Source organism: Danio aesculapii, chromosome 4, assembly GCF_903798145.1.
Source record: "Danio aesculapii chromosome 4, fDanAes4.1, whole genome shotgun sequence".
In the NCBI taxonomy this organism is placed as follows: Eukaryota; Metazoa; Chordata; class Actinopteri; order Cypriniformes; family Danionidae; genus Danio; species Danio aesculapii.
This window is the reverse complement of record NC_079438.1, coordinates 29,466,288-29,488,548: the sequence shown is the minus strand read 5'-3', so window position 1 is coordinate 29,488,548 and position 22,261 is coordinate 29,466,288. Positions and strand designations below refer to the sequence as shown.

Here is a 22,261-nt window from a genome sequence, read left to right as displayed (position 1 = left end):
TTTCTTCTGGTTTTGTTGGAGAGAAACTAGACAGAATGCCTGAGTCTAAAAACGGCAGCATAGCTGACCCTGGATTTCTGTCAAAATATGGTTTCAGTGCCCTTGCATTGTTCATTACCTTACCCCAGTCCCTGTACAGCCCAATAAATACATCCCAATCTCAACCATTTTCTCTGCCGTTCAGCGTTGTGACTCCGCTCCCTTTACCAGATTACCCACAATTCTCTTCTCCCAGATTCACATAAGTAGTGTATACTTTTCTTTAAGTAAAAATGAAACAATGTATAAGTAATTATTTTTGGACAAATCAATAACCTGTTCTGCGGGCACAGCATGCACTCATTGGTGCCAGAAGGCTGATTGCTGGCAGTTTAAAGTTTGATGCCACCTTGTCGTTGCATGTCCAGATTGGTACACAGAAGAGTTCGTAGCTGTTATAGCTATACTTTCGCAGAGGCAATATCGTAGCCTATGAGGTCTATCCGAGGCGTGATCATTGCTGGTTGAAAACTTTACCCAGTACCTTGCTGAGATGACTTGAAATACAGTCAGCTCTGGCAATTTTTGTCAGCCTCTTAGTAGGCTTAATGTTCTGTTGAAAAGGATAGCTGTGCTTCTGTTTCTTTAACATGTTGCAACTTTCGTGTAGCTCCTAAACATGCAGCAGGCTGGATTAACCTGTACCATAACATTCTTCAGAATGCAAGCAGAGTGCGTGTAAGAAACCTTCCATGGAAGCACCAGGCTCTCTAAAACACTAAAGCAATTGAACGACGAGAATGGGATTTGAACTTACACAGGCGGAGCACAATGGATTAGCGGTCCATCCCTGCCGGAGGCTGGATTAACTTTTACCATAACATCCTTCAAATCGCTAAGAGGGTGCGAGTAAAACACCTTCCACGGAAGCACCGGGCTCTCTCAAAAACCAGAGCATTTGAGCGACGAGGATGGGATTCGAACCCACGCGTGCAGAGCACAATGGATTAGCAGTCCATCGCCTTAACCACTCGGCCACCTCGTCACATATGTTTCCACTTTACTGATGGAAGCTGGACTGTGGCACATATGTGTACGTGTATGTTTTTGCAACTATTTTCGGTAAGATCACACTCAATTTTGCCATAACATGCTTCAAAGCACGAAAATTACCTTCCACGTAAACACCGGGCTCTCTTAAACGAACGACCAGGCTGGAATTCGACTCACACATGCAAAGCACAACGGATTAGCAGTCCATCGCCTTAACCACTCAGCCACCTCGCTGCGCACATAGGTGCTCTCCTAATGGAGGCTGGACTATGGCATATACGTATGTTTTTGCAGCTATTTTCGCTAAATATTACATACAATTTTGCCAAAAACATCCTTTAAGACGCTGAGAGGTGCAAGTAGGAAACCTTAGACAGAAGCAGTTGCCTCTCTCAAAACAGTGAAACCATGAGGATGGGATTTAAACCAGAACTTGCAGAGTACAACATACTAACCTAAGCACTCGGCCACCTCGTCACGTGTAAGCACAGCATTGTGCTAGAGAAAGGATTAACTTTTGGGACTCGAATGGATGTTCTTACAGAAAAGAAGATAAAGGTTGTCATAAGGAGCTTTATCAGTAGCTCTGATTAGTGCCCCAGAGTTAAGGCTGATTTATACCTCGGCGTCAAGCTCACGCGTATGCCACGGCGCAGCCTACATGTGGTTGCATAGCACCTCGCTGTGGCCATCAGCGACATTGACGTGCACCTCTCAAAAAATGTAATGCGTACGCGTAGCTCTGAGATTGGTCGACTTGGTAGCGCTGACGAGTGTGGGCGGAGGTGAGAGCCACACGAGCGTGAAGCAGCGGGTGTTTACAAGTGTGGAGTCCCATGGAGGAGCTCCGGATGGAGACTGTTGCTTTGTGTTTACCTTTTAATTAAAATTGTTGCACGTCCACTGGTTCCTGCCTCAAAATGAGTGAATTTGAGCCACTTGCACATTAAGGAAGCGTTCAGAAAAAAACAAAACACCAGCGAAGAAACTCAACACAGAGAAACATAAACACCTACTGCCAGCTAGCGTTTCGGAAGTGTATTGCAGAGCAACAGAAACAGTGCGCAGAAGTATAAGTGCACGGCTACGCGCAAGGCTTGCGCAGTGGATCACGCTGATCACTTGACACAGAAGTATAAACCAGGCTTCATGGTTCAACATTAACTGCAACATGTTTCTTCTGGTTTTGTTGGAGAGAAACTAGACAGAATGCCTGAGTCTAAAAACGGCAGCATAGCTGACCTTGGATTTCTGTCAAAATATGGTTTCAGTGCCCTTGCATTGTTCATTACCTTACCCCAGTCCCTGTACAGCCCAATAAATACATCCCAATCTCAACCCTTTTCTCTGCCGTTCAGCGTTGTGACTCCGCCCCCTTTAGCAGATTACCCACAATTCTCTTCTCCCAGATTCACGTAAGTAGTGTATACTTTTCTTTAAGTAAAAATGAAACAATGTATAGGTAATTATTTTTGGACAAATCAATAACCTGTTCTGCTGACACCGCATATGCACTCATTGGTGCCAGAGGGCTGATTGCTGGCAGTTTAAAGTTTGATGCCACCTTGTCATTGCATGTCCAGATTGGTACACAGAACAGTTCGTAGCTGTTATAGTTATTCGTTTGCAGAGGCAATATCATAACCGATGAGGTCTATCTGAGGCTTGATCATTGCTGGTTGAAAACTTTACCCAATACCTCGCTGAGATGACTTGAAATACAGTCAGCTCTGGCAGTTTTTGTCAGCCTCTTAGTAGGCTTAATGTTCTGTTGAAAAGGAAAGCTGTGTTTCTGTCTCTTTAACATGTTGCAACTTTTGTTGAGCTCCTAAACATGCAGCAGGCTGGATTAACCAGGGTTAAGAGGGTGCGAGTAAAACACCTTCCACGGAAGCACCGGGCTCTCTCAAACACCAGAAAAAATGAGCGACGAGGATGGGATTCAAACCCACACATGCAGTGCACAACGGACTAGAAGTGCATCACCTTAACTACTCGGCCACCTCATCATGTGTGCATCTACTTCTTTCATGGAGGCTGGACTGCGGCACATATTTGTATATGTATGTTTCTGCAATTATGTTCGGTAAGATGACTTTCAATTTTGCCATAACATGTTTCGAAACACGAAGATGGTGTGAGTAAGATAAGTTCCCGGAAGCACCGGGCTCTCTTAAATGAACAACAAGGATGGAATTCGAACCCACGCATCCAGAGAACAATGGAGTAGCAGTCCATCGCCTTAACCACTCGGCCACCTCGTCATGCATTTGGCCACTTTCCAGATGGGGGATGGACTATGGCACATAAGCATGTATTTGCAGCTATTTTCTGTACAGACGACATTACATTTTGCAGGAACATCCTTCAAATCTATTGCGCTCAGAGCTGCTTTCATGCCTGTGCAGTTCGAACATATCTTTGTCGCTAGAGCTCAAAGTTCACCATAGAGGTGAAAAGGAAGTTCCCTGACCGGGAATCAAAACCGGGCCGCGGCGGTGAGAGCGCCGAACGCTAACCACTAGACCACCAGGGAAGGCTGGCAGAATTTTGCCCTCAAGCCTAACTGTGGGCCTCCACGCAAGTATGCTGCAGCTGCTCTGTTAAAAATAAATCTAATGCTTGTAACCTCCTCCTGGCGAGGAGAAAGTCTCAGACCCTGGATCACAGTTCTTCTAGGGAGGGACTGTCACATGCTCTGTGAGAGCATCCTATCGACACCACAACTTGCCATAATAACAAAGCACAGCATGTGTTGAATGAACTCCGTGTTGACAGAGCCGTGTCCTTATTACAAGCAACAAGCTAACGATGACAAACTAAGCTGAGAGGGCCAGTGGCGCAATGGATAATGTGTCTGACTACGGATCAGAAGATTCTAGGTTCGACTCCTGGCTGGCTTGCTTTGGTCTTTTTGCTTTGCTGTCAGTCAGTGCACTGCGGTCGCCTTTCCCCATCCACACAACCTCTTGCCATAAAAACAAAGCAGACTGTGGTGACGGAACTCCAGGTTGACAGAGCCTTGTCCTTGTTTCAAACAATGTTCTAACAAGGTGCTGAACAGAGTGCCAGTGGCACAAAGGATAACGCTTATGACTATGGATGAGAAGATTCTAGCTTACGGAAACCATGAGACTATATGAGATCAGAAAGAACTGAAGTTTGTGCAGACTGGCCCTCACAAGTGATATCTCCCATATGGTCTAGCGGTCAGGATTCCTGGTTTTCACCCAGCGGCCCGGCTTGGACTCCCAGTATAGGAAGGCTTGAGCGTTTTTGCTTCTGCCCTTTTTGGCCAGCAGTCGGACTGTAGCAACCTTAAGAGGGTGGGCTTGTGGAAAGCTCTCCTAAGCCTTCGATAGCTCAGTTGGTAGAGCGGAGGACTGTAGGTGGGTTGTTGGCAATCCTTAGGTCGCTGGTTCGACTCCGGCTCGAAGGAGATCTTTTGCGCTCAGAGCTGCTTTCATACCTGTGCAGTTCGAAAATATCTTTGTCGCTAGAGCTCAAAGTTCACCATAGAGGTGAAAAGGAAGTTCCCTGACCTGGAATCGAACCCGTGCCGCGGCGGTGAGAGCGCCGAATCCTAACCACTAGACAACCAGGGAAGGATGGTAGAATTTTGCCCTCAAGCCTAACTGTGGGCCTCCACGCAAGTATGCTGCAGCTGCTCTGTTAAAAATAAATCTAATGCTTGTAACCTCCTCCTGGCGAGGAGAAAGTCTCAGACCCTGGATCACAGTTCTTCTAGGGAGGGACTGTCACATGCTCTGTGAGAGCATACTATCGACACCACAACTTGCCATAATAACAAAGCACAGCATGTGTTGAATGAACTCCGTGTTGACAGAGCCGTGTCCTTATTACAAGCAACAAGCTAACGATGACAAACTAAGCAGACAGCAACCTTAAGAGGGTGGGCTTGTGGAAAGCTCTCGTAAGCCTTCGGTAGACCACCAGGGAAGGCTGGCAGAATTTTGCCCTCAAGCCTAACTGTGGGCCTCCACGCAAGTATGCTGCAGCTGCTCTGTTAAAAATAAATCTAATGCTTGTAACCTCCTCCTGGCGAGGAGAAAGTCTCATACCCTGGATCACAGTTCTTCTAGGGAGGGACTGTCACATGCTCTGTGAGAGCATACTATAGACACCACAACTTACCATAATAACAAAGCACAGCATGTGTTGAATGAACTCCGTGTTGACAGAGCCGTGTCCTTATTACAAGCAACAAGCTAACGATGACAAGCTAAGCTGAGAGGGCCAGTGGCGCAATGGATAACGCGTCTGACTACGGATCAGAAGATTCTAGGTTCGACTCCTGGCTGGCTCGCTTTGGTGTTTTTGCTTTGCTGTCAGTCAGTGCACTACGGTCGCCTTTCCCCCCGCTGGAGCTGTTCAGTTCCACTCCGGAGTGAATCGAGTTTCTGGGGCCGCCAGCACAGAGCCCGTGGGGTGCTCCCCTGGTTTCAAAGGGTGTCCCAACTGCTGATTTTTCTTAACGTCTACTACAGCTACACCAACCGTAAACCCAGCCAACTTTTTGCAAAAGTCCCTACCACTTTGAAGTCACCCAGCCAACTTGCAGCGTAATCTCTTCCTCTTGTAAGTCTCTGAGCTGCAGCAATACCTAAGTGCTCTGATAAAACATGCATAAAATAAACTATGGCTTTTACCCTCCTCTTGGAGAGGAGAGAGTCTCCGACCCTGGATCTCAGGTCTTCTATGGAGGGACTGTCAGGAATCCTGTAAGAGCATCCCATCCACACAACCTCTTGCCATAAAAACAAAGCAGACTGTGTGGTGACGGAACTCCAGGTTGACAGAGCCTTGTCCTTGTTTCAAACAATGTTCTAACAAGGTGCTGAACAGAGTGCCAGTGGCACAAAGGATAACGCTTATGACTATGGATGAGAAGATTCTAGCTTACGGAAACCATGAGACTATATGAGATCAGAAAGAACTGAAGTTTGTGCAGACTGGCCCTCACAAGTGATATCTCCCATATGGTCTAGCGGTCAGGATTCCTGGTTTTCACCCAGTGGCCCGGCTTGGAATCCCGGTATAGGAAGCCTTGAGCGTTTTTGCTTCTGCCCTTTTTGGCCAGCAGTCGGACTGTAGCAACCTTAAGAGGGTCGGCTTGTGGAAAGCTCTCATAAGCCTTCGATAGCTCAGTTGGTAGAGCGGAGGACTGTAGGTGGGTTGTTGGCAATCCTTAGGTCGCTGGTTCGACTCCGGTTCGAAGGAGATCTTTTGCGCTCAGAGCTGCTTTCATACCTGTGCAGTTCGAAAATATCTTTGTCGCTACAGCTCAAAGTTCACCATAGAGGTGAAAAGGAAGTTCCCTGACCGGGAATCGAACCCGGGCCGCGGCGGTGAGAGCGCCGAATCCTAACCACTAAACCACCAGGGAAGGCTGGCAGAATTTTGCCCTCAAGCCTAACTGTGGGCCTCCACGCAAGTATGCCGCAGCTGCTCTGTCAAAAATAAATCTAATGCTTGTAACCTCCTCCTGGCGAGGAGAATGTCTCAGACCCTGGATCACAGTTCTTCTAGGGAGGGACTGTCACATGCTCTGTGAGAGCATACTATCGACACCACAACTTGCCATAATAACAAAGCACAGCATGTTTTGAATGAACTCCGTGTTGACAGAGCCGTGTCCTTATTACAAGCAACAAGCTAACGTTGACTAACTAAGCAGACAGCAACCTTAAGAGGGTGGGCTTGTGGAAAGCTCTCGTAAGCCTTCGGTAGACCACCAGGGAAGGCTGGCAGAATTTTGCCCTCAAGCCTAACTGTGGGCCTCCACGCAAGTATGCCGCAGCTGCTCTGTTAAAAATAAATCTAATGCTTGTAACCTCCTCCTGGCGAGGAGAATGTCTCAGACCCTGGATCACAGTTCTTCTAGGGAGGGACTGTCACATGCTCTGTGAGAGCATACTATAGACACCACAACTTACCATAATAACAAAGCACAGCATGTGTTGAATGAACTCCGTGTTGACAGAGCCGTGTCCTTATTACAAGCAACAAGCTAACGATGACAAACTAAGCTGAGAGGGCCAGTGGCGCAATGGATAACGCGTCTGACTACGGATCAGAAGATTCTAGGTTCGACTCCTGGCTGGCTCGCTTTGGTATTTTTGCTTTGCTGTCAGTCAGTGCACTGCGGTCGCCTTTCCCCCCGCTGGAGCTGTTCAGTTCCACTCTGGAGTGAATCGAGTTTCTGGGGCCGCCAGCACAGAGCCCGTGGGGTGCTCCCCTGGTTTCAAAGGCTGTCCCAACTGCTGATTTTTCTTAACGTCTACTACAGCTACACCAACCGTAAACCCAGCCAACTTTTTGCAAAAGTCCCTACCACTTTGAAGTCACCCAGCCAACTTGCAGCGTAATCTCTTCCTCTTGTAAGTCTCTGAGCTGCAGCAATACCTAAGTGCTCTGATAAAACATGCATAAAATAAACTATGGCTTTTAACCTCCTCTTGGAGAGGAGAGAGTCTCCGACCCTGGATCTCAGGTCTTCTATGGAGGGACTGTCAGGAATCCTGTAAGAGCATCCCATCCACACAACCTCTTGCCATAAAAACAAAGCAGACTGTGTGGTGACGGAACTCCAGGTTGACAGAGCCTTGTCCTTGTTTCAAACAATGTTCTAACAAGGTGCTGAACAGAGTGCCAGTGGCACAAAGGATAACGCTTATGACTATGGATGAGAAGATTCTAGCTTACGGAAACCATGAGACTATATGAGATCAGAAAGAAGTGAAGTTTGTGCAGACTGGCCCTCACAAGTGATATCTCCCATATGGTCTAGCGGTCAGGATTCCTGGTTTTCACCCAGCGGCCCGGCTTGGACTCCCGGTATAGGAAGGCTTGAGCGTTTTTGCTTCTGCCCTTTTTGGCCAGCAGTCGGACTGTAGCAACCTTAAGAGGGTCGGCTTGTGGAAAGCTCTCATAAGCCTTCGATAGCTCAGTTGGTAGAGCGGAGGACTGTAGGTGGGTTGTTGGCAATCCTTAGGTCGCTGGTTCGACTCCGGCTCGAAGGAGATCTTTTGCGCTCAGAGCTGCTTTCATACCTGTGCAGTTCGAAAATATCTTGGTCGCTAGAGCTCAAAGTTCACCATAGAGGTGAAAAGGAAGTTCCCTGACCGGGAATCGAACCCGGGCCGCGGCGGTGAGAGCGCCGAATCCTAACCACTAGACCACCAGGGAAGGCTGGCAGAATTTTGCCCTCAAGCCTAACTGTGGGCCTCCACGCAAGTATGCCGCAGCTGCTCTGTCAAAAATAAATCTAATGCTTGTAACCTCCTCCTGGCGAGGAGAATGTCTCAGACCCTGGATCACAGTTCTTCTAGGGAGGGACTGTCACATGCTCTGTGAGAGCATACTATCGACACCACAACTTGCCATAATAACAAAGCACAGCATGTCTTGAATGAACTCCGTGTTGACAGAGCCGTGTCCTTATTACAAGCAACAAGCTAACGTTGACAAACTAAGCAGACAGCAACCTTAAGAGGGTGGGCTTGTGGAAAGCTCTCGTAAGCCTTCGGTAGACCACCAGGGAAGGCTGGCAGAATTTTGCCCTCAAGCCTAACTGTGGGCCTCCACGCAAGTATGCTGCAGCTTCTCTGTTAAAAATAAATCTAATGCTTGTAACCTCCTCCTGGCGAGGAGAAAGTCTCAGACCCTGGATCACAGTTCTTCTAGGGAGGGACTGTCACATGCTCTGTGAGAGCATACTATCGACACCACAACTTGCCATAATAACAAAGCACAGCATGTGTTGAATGAACTCTGTGTTGACAGAGCCGTGTCCTTATTACAACCAACAAGCTAACGATGACAACCTAAGCAGTCAGGGCCAGTGGCGCAATGGATAATGTGTCTGACTACGGATCAGAAGATTCTAGGTTCGACTCCTGGCTGGCTCTCTTTGGTCTTTTTGCTTTGCTGTCAGCCAGTGCACGGCGGTCGCCTTTCCCCCGCTGGAGCTGTTCAGTTCCACTCTGGAGTGAATCGAGTTTCTGGGGCCGCCAGCACAGATCCCGTGGGGTGCTCCCCTGGTTTCAAAGGCTGTCCCAACTGCTGATTTTTATTAACGTCTACTACAGCTACACCAATCGTATACCCAGCCTACTTGTTGCAAAAGTCCATACCACTTTGAAGTCACCCAGCCAACTTGCAGCGTAATCTCTTCCTCTTGTAAGTCTCTGAGCTGCAGCATTACCTAAGTGCTTTGATAAAACATGCATAAAAGAAACTATGGCTTTTAACCTCCTCTTGGAGAGGAGAGAGTCTCCGACCCTGGATCTCAGGTCTTCTATGGAGGGACTGTCAGGAATCCTGTAAGAGCATCCCATCCACACAACCTCTTGCCATAAAAACAAAGCAGAATGTGTGGTGACGGAACTCCAGGTTGACAGAGCCTTGTCCTTGTTTCAAACAATGTTCTAACAAGGTGCTGAACAGAGTGCCAGTGGCACAAAGGATAACGCTTATGACTATGGATCAGAAGATTCTAGCTTACGGAAACCATAAGACTGTGTATGAGATCAGAAAGAACTGAAGTTTGTGCAGACCGGCCCTCACAAGTGATAGTTCCCATATGGTCTAGCGGTCAGGATTCCTGGTTTTCACCCAGCGGCCCGGCTTGGACTCCCGGTATAGGAAGGCTCGAGTGTTTTTGCTTCTGCCCTTTTTGGCCAGCAGTCGGACTGCAGCAACCTTAAGAGGGTGGGCTTGTGGAAAACTCTCGTAAGCCTTCGATAGCTCAGTTGGTGGAGCGGAGGACTGTAGGTGGGTTGTTGTTAATCCTTAGGTCGCTGGCTCGAAGGAGGTCTTTTGCGCTCAGAGCTGCTTTCATGCCTGTGCAGTTCGAACATATCTTTGTTGTTAGAGCTCAAAGTTCACCATAGAGGTGAAAAGGAAGGGACTGTCACATGCGCTGTGAGAGCATCCTATCGACACCACAACTTGCCATAATAACAAAGCACAGCATTTAAATAACATTTACCGGTAGGAATGACGTCTTGGTTTACTCATTCTCTCTTTTTATTGCCGTATATACGGCTATTACACAATCATAATACACTGTGATAGCCTGGGTCGTTAGTTGCATTGTTTTGTTTTCTCACTACAATCGATCGGCTTAATCGAGCAGAGACCATCTCATTCAGGCGATCTCGGACCGATTGATTTGGCGCGGATTCGAGCGAGATTGCTGAATTCACATATGCCAAACGAATTGCGCTAACGGGGCAAACAAGACAGATTCCGAAACAAACGTCTATGTGTGAAAGCACCCTAAGATTGTATTTACACGCAATTGACAGACAGTCACAGCCAAACTTGTGTGACAAGGCAGCACTGGCCTGATTGGGCCAGTAACATTCTGTACACTGGCCCAAGCGTCTCGCACACTGACCCCGGGCCATTGGGCAGTCTGTCAAGCCCTGAATTATGTTTCCTTTGGTTTGTTCGGTTTGTTTTACTTCATAACAGGATCTGCTGCCTAATTGAAGGCATGTGATAGCGACACCCGGTGGTTATTCATTGAATAATGCATTCATTGAATGTTCATTTTTGTATAGCAAGCCAAATTCTATTGATATTTATAAAAAACCTCGCGGGCCCCCATAGTTTGGACAGCCCTGGTCTATAGATTCTAACTATCAAAATGTAACTTGTTTTTGTGCCAATTTTGTTTTCTTTCCTTCGGTTTTTAGTTGAACAGAACATGTGTGAGCACCTCAGCTTTCTTGATAGCCTCTTATTCACCTGGTAGGTAACAAAGATGTTTTTCCCTCTAATTATAACTTGTGTTTGTGCATACAAATATGCATAAACATTCACAAAAGCATATATAAGATACCCTGTGACAAAACCTTTTCCTTTTGACACAGTAAAGTGATCCCATACTGGCCATTTTTGCTACTTTTGGCCTTTGTAGATAATTGTTTGTACATTAATCACAAATGGATGAGAAACACTGTAACTTCAAACTCATTTGTGTTAATTCCAGGTGCTGTGAAATGTTGTGTATAATCTGCAGAGGTAATCAGGTGTAAAGTGCTATATATCTGATCCAGTCCTCCAGCATATTTTTTTGCTTCAAATTAAAGTCTTTTACACTAAAAGCATTATGAAATTGGTCTTTTGTCGGTGATAATTGATTTATATTATCTGAAATATAACTAATTGTATTATATTTAAATGTTATACATTTAATTAGTGTGAATTATCAATTAATATGAAAATAAACATTTAAATATGCATCTAATTTTGCTTCAATATATAAAGATTTTACTGTGTATTGACCTGTTTGTGAAGCTAAATCTTTAACTTAAGTTGATTGATTTGCACTGATATTATGTCTTAAAGATTTGCTGCATCAGCAGTGTTTATTTCTGGATTGTAAATGTATTCAGATTCATTATATTTTATATTATGATATATCTATAATCTACAACAAAGAACTGAATTGCACTGACTCTGGAAAATGAGTCAAACTGACTCTCTCATGTGTCTTATGATTGGCTGCTTACTGCACTTGTGTGCTTGTGAGATTGGCTGTTTGCTGCACGTCACACTTTCAGCTGCGTATGCTCAAGAGTTGATCACAAACTAAAATCAAGTCAACAGGAAAGGTTTATATCAAGCAATGTCAAATCAGTTAACATCGTTGTGACCAGGTTGGGTTTATTTGATTTTGTCAACTTCCAGAGCTTCCTCACTTAACCAGGAGGAGGGAAGATGCACTCAATTTGCATAGTGACATTCTGAAATCCAATTGAAACTAGCCTAATAGACAAAAGTAATCAATGCAACCGAACCAATGCACAAAAAAATCACAACACATTAAAACGTTACCAAGACAGACACACACAAGAGTTTTTTTTTTTGTTGCTATGGGCACAAATCAAGCAACATGTAACAAACTAATCAAGAAATCAACTTCTAGTCAGAAACTTCCACAGCACAGCAGCTTCTAAAGGCACCCACTCTGTCTCAGGCAGGCTCATATCTAGTAGCAGCTGGGCATAGTTAATCTGAAAGCAAGTTAGGCTGCGGTCATACAGAGTTTTTTGCTTGCGAAATTATGTTGTACAGCACTGCGAAAAGGGGCGGGATAAAACATTATGATTAGACGTTATTAAAAGCAAGCAATTACTCCATATTTAAATTTCATGTCCAGAGAGGTCATTTTTTGATCGTCTATTCGTCTCATGCTCTCACATGGTGCGATTTCAAGCTTTGGTCTTACCTTTGTCGTGTTATCCACTATCAAATCTGTCATCCATCTATATATTTAGAACTAGGAAATAATTATATCACAAGTGAAATTATTGTATAGACAGTTTATACAAGGTAATTCAACGACAAGAGTTCACTTTCATATCTACACAATGCAGAACTTTTAATGTGATTAACCTCCTCCACCTACACCAACTACAGCATTTCTCAAACTTCTTTTTCACCATGGTGTAATTACAGTGGTGGACATCTCATAAAACAACAACTGCACTTACTCCTGTAACTTGTTTGCAACAATGAATTTAAATCTTTGTGTCACATAATCATTTAAATAAATGGATCATCATCATGTGCAGTTATCTTTATTAATAGATGCCTTAATAATAGAATAGATAGAAGGCCAGACCATTAACTGGATAGAATTGTTTTACATATAAGAAACCTGTTAACAGGTATAGCTGTTCATGCCAATACCAACTTGATAGCCTAAAGCATTACATAAACAGGACCTGCCTTACATCTCTTAAGACAAATAAGCAAAGGTGTCTATAACAATACATGCTTGATTTCCCAGATCATTACAATCATTACATCTGAATGGTGCCTTTTCACATATTTTTAAAAGCTAGACAACCATTAGTAAGCATAGTTCTTCACCAATACCAGTTTAATACCTCTCAGTATTGATTATTAAACCACACTGAACTGAGCTAAACTGAATTGAATTTAAACACTGAAAACTGAACTACACTTTCAATTTACTATGATCTTCTATGTGAAGCTGCTTTGACACAATCTACATTGTAAAAGTGCTTTACAAATAAAGGTGAATTGAATTGAATGGAGTATGTGTGTAAGAGAGTGATGTTTGTAACTGTTGCAAGAAAACTCCAGAAAACATGTTGTTCTCCATGAACTACTATGGGTGATTCTATAGTTGCAGGTATATTTAGAGCCATCCTTTTTTCAGCTTTTAAAAAAATTATATTTTTGATTATTAAAAAATGCGTTCATCACTTTCAGAAATCACTGTAAAAAGTCAAAATTCTGAAAAAATCTCCTAATTAGTCAGTGTATTTTTCCCATCTTGTATCATTGTGCATCATTTTAATTTTACATTTATAAGCTATAAACTGCCAATACTGTTACACCAATTACAAAAGGAAAACTGAATATTTTATTAATTACATAATGGACAATTGTCAAAATATTTTAATCCTGATTTCATTAGTGTCATATGATCTTTCCACTTCAAGTAGAATGTTTGGCTAAAAAGTTTACTAAAACTAAATATTATTACTGTCAATTCAGTTACAATTTAGTAACTACCCATAATCATTTTTCTTGCTATGATATATTTTTATTACTAAATTCATCCATAACAGAGTTGACAAATAATATAGAAGAAAAACTTTTTATTCCCTAAAAGTAAAACATTTAATCATTTATGTTTGGCAAAATCTGAATTATAAAAGCTAAATACGCTTTCACTAAGATGCTGGAAATAATTGCTGTTTTTAAAGTTTTATTCTTCAACATTCTGAAATATCAAATATACATGCAATATAATCACCCATATTGCTTTAAATGCATATAATAATGTTTACAGTAACTGTAGTGTTGTTGCGATGCTGGAATTTCCAGCTTTGAGATAATACCTTCAAAAAATATCATTTTCTATACTTTGTGATTTAAAAAAAATCTTAATATTATTATGAATTATTATTTAATGCACCAGAGCCAATATGGTCATCAGTATTTTTAATAAATATAAGCAAATGTTTGAATAGCAGATCTTTGCATATTAGCCTACTTGTTAGTGGTAGATTGCTAATACATGATCATTTTAAAGGCCCGTGCACAGCGGGACGCTTTTTGCTCGTGTTTTCCGTCAACATTTAACACCTCGTGACCAAATAAAGGGCGTCAATGTGATCGTGCACACCAACGCGCAAAGTGGCAGACTTAAAAGCATTATTTTAAAAAAAAAACGCCTCATGCTTGTTTTTTGTTTTGACACGGCGCGATAAAACCTTCTCCACCAATGAGGTTGGCACTTTTGTTTACATGCACGGAGCTGCTGAAGTTACAGTAAACAGCACTTGGAGGCGCTCAAGCGCAAAACTGTCGATGCGAGCGCACATTGAAGAAGACACCCAGAGGCGATATGAATGTGGAGCTGATTATTGCTCTGGTGAGCAATAATCATTTCTTCATCGCTAGAGCTGGAGCTGCTGCTTGAACCATCCATAACAACAAGCGTGTCAACTTTGTCTTCTTCTTCTGTGTTACAAGCGGGTGTCAGAAGCTTAAAGTTGTGTAGCGCCATCTAATGTCAAGGAGTGATTTTGCGTACTCTTCTGCTTGACGCCAGTGAAGATCGCTTGGGTTTGAATCCGGAAAAATGTCTAGAAAAACGTTGACGATAAACACAAACGATAAGCGTTCCGGTGTGTACGAGCCTTTAGCCTATCAAAAACATTTTTCAGAATTTATTTAACATTTACGCACAGATGGTGTTTAGGCTGCTTTATCATAGAAATCTGTGTGTGTGTGTCAACCTGCTCTCTGAAACATCTTGAATTCTCTATATTTATTATTGAATCCTGAATTTTCAATATTACATTACACTATCTTTAAACACAACAGTGAACAGGAGCAGTTTAAGTCGTCTAGTGAATCTGTTTTTGACGTTTTTCCCTTGTCAGTTAAAAAGTCCAATAACTGAAGAGATTTCATATAATATTTCGAGAGATTTAAAGGAGGGAAAGGACAACACGCCAATCGACAGCACTTTACACGACTTTCCTATTTAATTAATCGAGTCAGTGATATTGAAATGAGTTTAGTTACTAACATCTCGATATTGTTTATACAAGTGAGGGACACGCAGTGAGGGACGCAGCGGCATGCGTCAAGAGAAGAGATCTCGTTTAAAGAGAGCAAAGCCAAAGCAAGATTATGTGTGGATATGTACCGGAATATTGATATTTTGACTCAAATTGCAACAAAGTGCTTTACATGCGTTTGAATTTTGTATGTTGCACTTTGCAGGAACTTCCCTACTGAAACTGACTGATTTGTCAATTTCTGTGTCATTAACAGATAGTGAACTTAATATTCGCTCTTTCTCTTATTTAAGTGAACCCAACACATCTCCCGATGATCCTCCTCAGTGCTGCTGAACTATTTGCTTTCTTTAAGACTTTCTGTTGAATGAATTACGACTGCATGAAATTATATAAAAGTGAAGTGCGCTTGGTAATACGCGCTGAGTCGTGTGATGCGCACAGAAATCTGCGCTCGATGCTGAATTAGGTTCTCTTTATCTAATGCAGCTTGAATGGTTTAAAATGATTCAAACGGAATACTTTAATCAAGATTGTAAATGACTCTGGTTTGCCGAAACATGTTTTTAAAGCTCACGGTCACATCGTAAGCTGCTTTCACAGTTATGAAATGCATCGCGAAAAACTGTTATCTGATGTGGGACCAGGGTGGGCCAAGCTTCTGATTGGGCCCCCCTGTGGAGCCGGGCCTGGCACTTCATGCTTGTTTATGCATGTAAGGCCTACTTTGTATATCTTTTTGAACATTTAATAAAAATAAAAACATTAAAATGAGATCTAGTATATAATCCCAAATCTTATATTTGAAAATGTTGGTATAGAGTTTATTTTAAAGTGTGACTGAGATTAATAAACTCATATTAGGCTTCAAAACTCTATTTGTTTTAAAGTCTCTTCTTTCAGTTTCTATTTTGCCCACCTAACATTGCTGGTTACTAATAGTCATATATTTATATGAAGAGTTTGGTTGCAAAATGCGATAAACGCCATTTTTTGACACTTAGATTTTATTATTGGAAATCACTGTTCAGATGTACCTTAATCTATGTGTGAATCACTGCCATTAATAACATATAAGAATGTACGTTTTAGGCCGAGTACAAAATGTATTTTTTCACAAAACGCGATATCTGCCAGACCAGTCTCTTTACAAAGTGCGATATAACGGTTATAGACCGTTCAGGAATCTGTGCGAGCTCAGCATCCCGTGGGAAGAGAGTCACCGCCGGGGAAGTGCTCCGAGTTTGCTCATTGATTTAGAGATAAAATCAAAACAAAAAACACATTTTTAAAAAAAGGATTCACTAGACTAACCAAAAAACCTTTACCATTTAATTGTTTATACTGTCGGCGAGCTGTCAGTCGCGTAAGCTACGTCACTGATCAACAGCTGTCTGTCAGTCAGAGAATCAAAAAAAGCTCCAGAGTCAAGCTAACGTCATGGATTTCAATGACGGATTGGAGCCGGTCATTCCAGCTGCTGTTGGGAGAAAGAGGAAGGCATCTAAACAAAATCATCAAAGGGCGAAGAGCAAACGGGCAAGGCATTCAGGGAAAACATCCGAAGATTAATTATGGTCATCGTGAGAGAAATATTGGTCTGTGTCGTGTTGACAAACTGTCAGACGAAGATGAAGCCTACATCACAAAAATGTATAAAAACACAACAAAAGTGGTCCAGGATAAAAGACTCCTGGCGCAACCGCCTAGCAATACCTTAGCAAACACCTAGCAACGTCTTAGCAACCACCTAGGAACGCCTTAGCAACCGCCTAGCAACCACCTAGCAACTCCTTAGCAACTGCCTAGTAACCACATAGCAAACACCTAGCAATGCCTTAGCAACCACCTAGCAACGCCTTAGCAACCGCCTAGCAACCACCTAGCAACACCTTAGCAACCGCCTAGCAACCACCTAGCAACACCTTAGCAACCACCTAGCAACACCTTAGCAACCGCCTAGCAACTGCCTAGCAACCACCTTAGCAACCGCATACCCACCACCTAGCAACACCTTAGCAACACCTTAGCAACTGCCTAGCAACCACCTAGCAACACCTTAGCAACCACCTAGCAACCACCTAGCAACACCTTAGCAACCGCCTAGCAACCACCTAGCAACACCTTAGCAACCACCTAGCAACAGCTTAGCAACACCTTAGCAACCGCCTAGCAACACATTTGCAACCGCCTAGAAACCACCTAGCAACACCTTAGCAACCACATACCCACCACCTAGCAACACCTTAGCAACCACTTAGCAACACCTTGGCAACCACCTTAGCAACCGCCTAGCAACATCTTAGCAACCACCTAGCAACACCTTAGCAACCACCTAGCAACACCCTAGCAACCACCTAGCAACACCTTAGCAACCGCCTAGCAACCATCTAGCAACACCTTAGCAACCGCATAGCAACCACCTAGCAACACCTTAGCAACCACCTATCAACATTTTAGCAACCACCTAGCAACACCCTAGCAACCACCTAGCAACACCTTAGCAACCGCATAGCAACCACCTAGCAACTGCCTAGCAACCACCTAGCAACAACTTAGCAACCGCCTAGCAACACCTTAGCAACTGCATAGCAACCACCTAGCAACAACTTAGCAACCACATAGCAACCACCCAGCAACACCTTAGCAACCGCCTAGCAACCACCTAGCAACACCTTAGCAACCGCCTAGCAACACCTTAGCAACTGCATAACAACCACCTAGCAACACCTTAGCAACCACATAGCAACCACCCAGCAACACCTTAGCAACCACCTAGCAACACCTCAGCAACCGCCTAGCAACCACCTAGCAACACATTAGCAACCACCTAGCAACAGCCTAGCAACACCTTAGCAACCGCCTAGCAACACCTTTGCAACCGCCTAGAAACCACCTAGCAACACCTTAGCAACCACTTAGCAACACCTTGGCAACTGCATAGCAACCACCTAGCAACACCTTAGCAACCACATAGCAACCACCCAGCAACACCTTAGCAACCGCCTAGCAACCACCTAGCAACACCTTAGCAACCGCCTAGCAACCACCTAGCAACACCTCAGCAACCGCCTAGCAACCACCTAGCAACACCTTAGCAACCGCCTAGCAACACCTTAGCAACCTCCTAGCAACACCTTTGTAACCGCCTAGAAACCACCTAGCAACACCTTAGCAACCACATATTCACCACCTAGCAACACCTTAGCAACCGCCTAGCAACCACCTAGCAACACCTTAGCAACCGCCTAGCAACCACCTAGCAACACCTCAGCAACCGCCTAACAACCACCTAGCAACACCTTAGCAACAGCCTAGCAACAACTTAGCAACCACCTAGCAACACCCTAGCAACCACCTAGCAACACCTTAGCAACCGCCTAGCAACACCTTAGCAACCACATAGCAACTGCCTAGCAACCACCTAGCAACACCTTAGCAACCAACTAGCAAAAACTTAGCAACCGCCTAGCAACACCTTAGCAACTGCATAGCAACCACCTAGCAACACCTTAGCAACCACATAGCAACCACCCAGCAACACCTTAGCAACCGCCTAGCAACCACCTAGGAACACCTTAGCAACCGCCTAGCAACCACCTAGCAACACCTTAGCAACCGCCTAGCAACCACCTAGCAACACCTTAGCAACCACCTAGCAACCACCTAGCAACACCTTAGCAACCACCTAGCAACACCTTAGCAACCGCCTAGCAACTGCCTAGCAACCACCTTAGCAACCGCATACCCACCACCTAGCAACACCTTAGCAACACCTTAGCAACTGCCTAGCAACCACCTAGCAACACCTTAGCAACCGCCTAGCAACCACCTAGCAACACCTTAGCAACCGCCTAGCAACCACCTAGCAACACCTTAGCAACCACCTAGCAACAGCTTAGCAACACCTTAGCAACCGCCTAGCAACACATTTGCAACCGCCTAGAAACCACCTAGCAACACCTTAGCAACCGCATACCCACCACCTAGCAACCACTTAGCAACCACCTAGGAACACCTTAGCAACCGCCTAGCAACCACCTAGCAACACCTTAGCAACCGCCTAGCAACCACCTAGCAACACCTCAGCAACCGCCTAGCAACCACCTAGCAACACCTTAGCAACCACCTAACAACAGCCTAGCAACACCTTAGCAACCGCCTAGCAACACCTTAGCAACTGCATAGCAACCACCTAGCAACACCTTAGCAACCACCTAGCAACACCTTAGCAACCGCCTAGCAACACCTTAGCAACCGCCTAGCAACCACCTAGAAACACCTTAGCAACCGCCTAGCAACCACTTAGAATGACACTAACTCTGGGTTTTCCAGCACTCTGGTAAGAAAACGGCCGGTTAGCTCAGTTGGTAAGAGCGTGGTGCTAATAACGCCAAGGTCGCGGGTTCGATACCCGTACTGGCCAAATTTTTACTCTCTTATGCCTCAGATGCACTTAAGGGCTCAGCTTGGTCTCACAGACATCCCTGCTGCAGGAAAGCTGTGTCATGGCAGCCGAAATAGCTCAGTTGGGAGAGCGTTAGACTGAAGATCTAAAGGTCCCTGGTTCGATCCTGGGTTTCGGCAAAGCAATGTTGTTGTTCTGTTTTGGGCACAGGGTCAGTTGAATGAAAGTCACCCAAAAAGCCTAGCCGCTTCACCCTTAAGTCCACCTGCTTCCATTTGACCAAAACGCTATCTTTCTCCCAGGTGGTCACATCGCTTCTGGTGATGATTCCTATGGCCTAATCGACAGCACTCTGCTATATATTTAGTGCTTTGATTTCCCACTGCGGACGCGCCATCGAATAAAAGAAAACTGTGATTGATAGGGCTTCTGAAGGATTGCAATGATTAGTACTACACAGAACCGGCAAAGCTGACGTAAGGAAATTCGCTCTAAACCCTCCAGGTGCAACCAGCTTTGCAATAAAAGCCAGTGTGAAAGGCATGAAAACAGAAGTGGATAATGCAGGCATCGATCTCGCTACCTCTCACATGCTAAGCGAGCGCTCTACCGTTTGAGCTAATTCCCCTTTTCACAAGCCAAATTAAACATTTTAGACGTGGTCAAAAAGAAAAAATAAGCTCACATCTGTTCTGTGGTGGCTTCTTTGCCCTGCCTGCCATTTAGTCGTCAAATTGCCTAGAATAGCGTGCTTTTCTTTTGAAGGCCCTACCTAGTCCTGCTCCAGTAAATCCTGTTCCCTTGAAGGCCAAAGAATGACACTACCTCTGGGTTTTCCAGCACACTGGTAAGAAAAGGGCCGGTTAGCTCAGTTGGTTAGAGCGTGGTGCTAATAACGCCAAGGTCGTGGGTTCGATACCCGTACTGGCCAAATTTTTACTCTCAGATGCACTTAAGGGCTCAGCTTGGTCTCACAGACATCCCTGCTGCAGGAAAGCTGTGTCATGGCAGCCGAAATAGCTCAGTTGGGAGAGCGTTAGACTGAAGATCTAAAGGTCCCTGGTTCGATCCTGGGTTTCGGCAAAGCAATGTTGTTGTTGTTCTGTTTTGGGCACAGGGTCAGTTGAATGAAAGTCACCCAAAAAGCCTAGCCGCTTCACCCTTAAGTCCACCTGCTTCCATTTGACCAAAACGCTATCTTTCTCCCAGGTGGTCACATCGCTTCTGGTGATGATTCCTATGGCCTAATCGACAGCACTCTGCTATATATTTAGTGCTTTGATTTCCCACTGCGGACGCGCCATCGAATAAAAGAAAACTGTGACTTGATAGGGCTTCTGAAGGATTGCAATGATTAGTACTGCACAGAACTGGCAAAGCTGACGTAAGGAAATTCGCTCTAAACCCTCCAGGTGCAACCAGCTTTGCAATCAAAGCCAGTGTGAAAGGCATGAAAACAGAAGTGGATAATGCGGGCATCGATCCAGCTACCTCTCTCATGCATGCTAAGCGACCGTTCTACCATTTAAGCTAATTCCCCTTTTCACAGTCAAAATTGAACATTTTAGACATGGTCGAAAAAAAAAAAAATAAGATCACATCTGTTCTGTGGTGGCTTCTTTGCCCTGCCTGCCATTTAGTCGTCAAATTGCCTAGAATGGCGTGCTTTTCTTTTGAAGGCCCTACCTAGTAATGCTCCAGTAAATGTGTGAGGAGCCCTGCATGCCGAATGACGAGTTACTCAGAAATCAATGCACATTGACCTTGCCTTGGATGGACCTTCCGCTACTTTCCTGCAAGGCCAGTTTTTTAATTCATCATCTTCATCTCGGGCAGCAGCTCTACACCATCTTGAGGTTCCATAATGTAATGGATAGCACTCTGCATCCAGCGATCTAAATTCAAATCTAGATGGGACCTGTTTTTTTTTTGCCAGCACCGCACAAAAAAGCTAAAATAGCATTCTATTCCCTTGAAGGCCAGAGAATAACAGTTACTATGGGTTTTCTAGGACCCTCAAGTCCAGCAGCTTCACCCTCAAGTCCACCTGCTTCCATTTGACCAAAACGCTATCTTTCTCCCAGGTGGTCACATCGCTTCTGGTGATGATTCCTATGGGCTAATCGACAGCACTCTGCTATGTATTTAGTGCTTTGATTTCCCACTGCGGACGCGCCATTGAATAAAAGAAAACTGTGACTTGATAGGGCTTCTGAAGGATTGCAATGATTAGTACTACACAGAACCGGCAAAGCTGACGTAAGGAAATTCGCTCTAAACCCTCCAGGTGCAACCAGCTTTGCAATAAAAGCCACTGTGAAAGGCATGAAAACACAAGTGGAGAATGCGGGCATTGATCCCGCTACCTCTCACATGCTAAGCGAGCGCTCTACCATTTGAGCTAATTCCCCTTTTCACAAGCCAAATTGAACATTTTAGACGTGGTCAAAAAAGAAAAAATAAGATCACATCTGTTCTGTGGTGGCTTCTTTGCCCTGCCTGCCATTTAGTCGTCAAATTGCCTAGAATGGCGTGCTTTTCTTTTGAAGGCCCTACCTAGTTATGCTTCAGTAAATGTGTGAGGAGCCCTGCATGCCGAATGTCGAGTTACTCAGAAATCAATGCACATTGGCCTTGCCTTGGATGGACCTTCCGCTACTTTCCTGCAAGGCCAGTTTTTTAATTCATCATCTTCATCTCGGGCAGCAGCTCTACACCA

General features: G+C 44.4%; 1 protein-coding gene and 14 non-coding genes across 15 annotated transcripts in view; 12 read left to right on the top strand and 3 right to left on the bottom strand.

Annotated features, from left to right (window-relative positions):
• Positions 1 to 22,261, top strand: part of LOC130222842 (gastrula zinc finger protein XlCGF57.1-like) — a 217,597-nt gene that overhangs the window by 60,370 nt on the left and 134,966 nt on the right. The window lies entirely within an intron of this gene.
• Positions 443 to 583, top strand: LOC130224242 (U4 spliceosomal RNA). Its single transcript, XR_008837309.1, has one exon. It is a non-coding gene; the product is annotated as a U4 spliceosomal RNA (small nuclear RNA).
• Positions 943 to 1,024, bottom strand: trnas-gcu (transfer RNA serine (anticodon GCU)). Its single transcript has one exon. It is a non-coding gene; the product is annotated as a tRNA-Ser (tRNA).
• On the top strand, positions 2,651 to 2,791 carry LOC130224272 (U4 spliceosomal RNA). Its single transcript, XR_008837338.1, has one exon. It is a non-coding gene; the product is annotated as a U4 spliceosomal RNA (small nuclear RNA).
• Positions 4,385 to 4,471, top strand: trnay-gua (transfer RNA tyrosine (anticodon GUA)). Its single transcript is given in 2 exon segments — positions 4,385 to 4,421; positions 4,436 to 4,471. It is a non-coding gene; the product is annotated as a tRNA-Tyr (tRNA).
• trnar-acg (transfer RNA arginine (anticodon ACG)) lies at positions 5,287 to 5,359 on the top strand. The gene has a single exon. It is a non-coding gene; the product is annotated as a tRNA-Arg (tRNA).
• trnay-gua (transfer RNA tyrosine (anticodon GUA)) lies at positions 6,187 to 6,273 on the top strand. Its single transcript is given in 2 exon segments — positions 6,187 to 6,223; positions 6,238 to 6,273. It is a non-coding gene; the product is annotated as a tRNA-Tyr (tRNA).
• Positions 6,368 to 6,439, bottom strand: trnae-cuc (transfer RNA glutamic acid (anticodon CUC)). The gene has a single exon. It is a non-coding gene; the product is annotated as a tRNA-Glu (tRNA).
• Positions 7,089 to 7,161, top strand: trnar-acg (transfer RNA arginine (anticodon ACG)). Its single transcript has one exon. It is a non-coding gene; the product is annotated as a tRNA-Arg (tRNA).
• Positions 7,989 to 8,075, top strand: trnay-gua (transfer RNA tyrosine (anticodon GUA)). The gene is given in 2 exon segments: positions 7,989 to 8,025; positions 8,040 to 8,075. It is a non-coding gene; the product is annotated as a tRNA-Tyr (tRNA).
• Positions 8,170 to 8,241, bottom strand: trnae-cuc (transfer RNA glutamic acid (anticodon CUC)). The gene has a single exon. It is a non-coding gene; the product is annotated as a tRNA-Glu (tRNA).
• Positions 19,487 to 19,560, top strand: trnai-aau (transfer RNA isoleucine (anticodon AAU)). Its single transcript has one exon. It is a non-coding gene; the product is annotated as a tRNA-Ile (tRNA).
• On the top strand, positions 19,649 to 19,721 carry trnaf-gaa (transfer RNA phenylalanine (anticodon GAA)). The gene has a single exon. It is a non-coding gene; the product is annotated as a tRNA-Phe (tRNA).
• On the top strand, positions 20,400 to 20,473 carry trnai-aau (transfer RNA isoleucine (anticodon AAU)). Its single transcript has one exon. It is a non-coding gene; the product is annotated as a tRNA-Ile (tRNA).
• On the top strand, positions 20,553 to 20,625 carry trnaf-gaa (transfer RNA phenylalanine (anticodon GAA)). The gene has a single exon. It is a non-coding gene; the product is annotated as a tRNA-Phe (tRNA).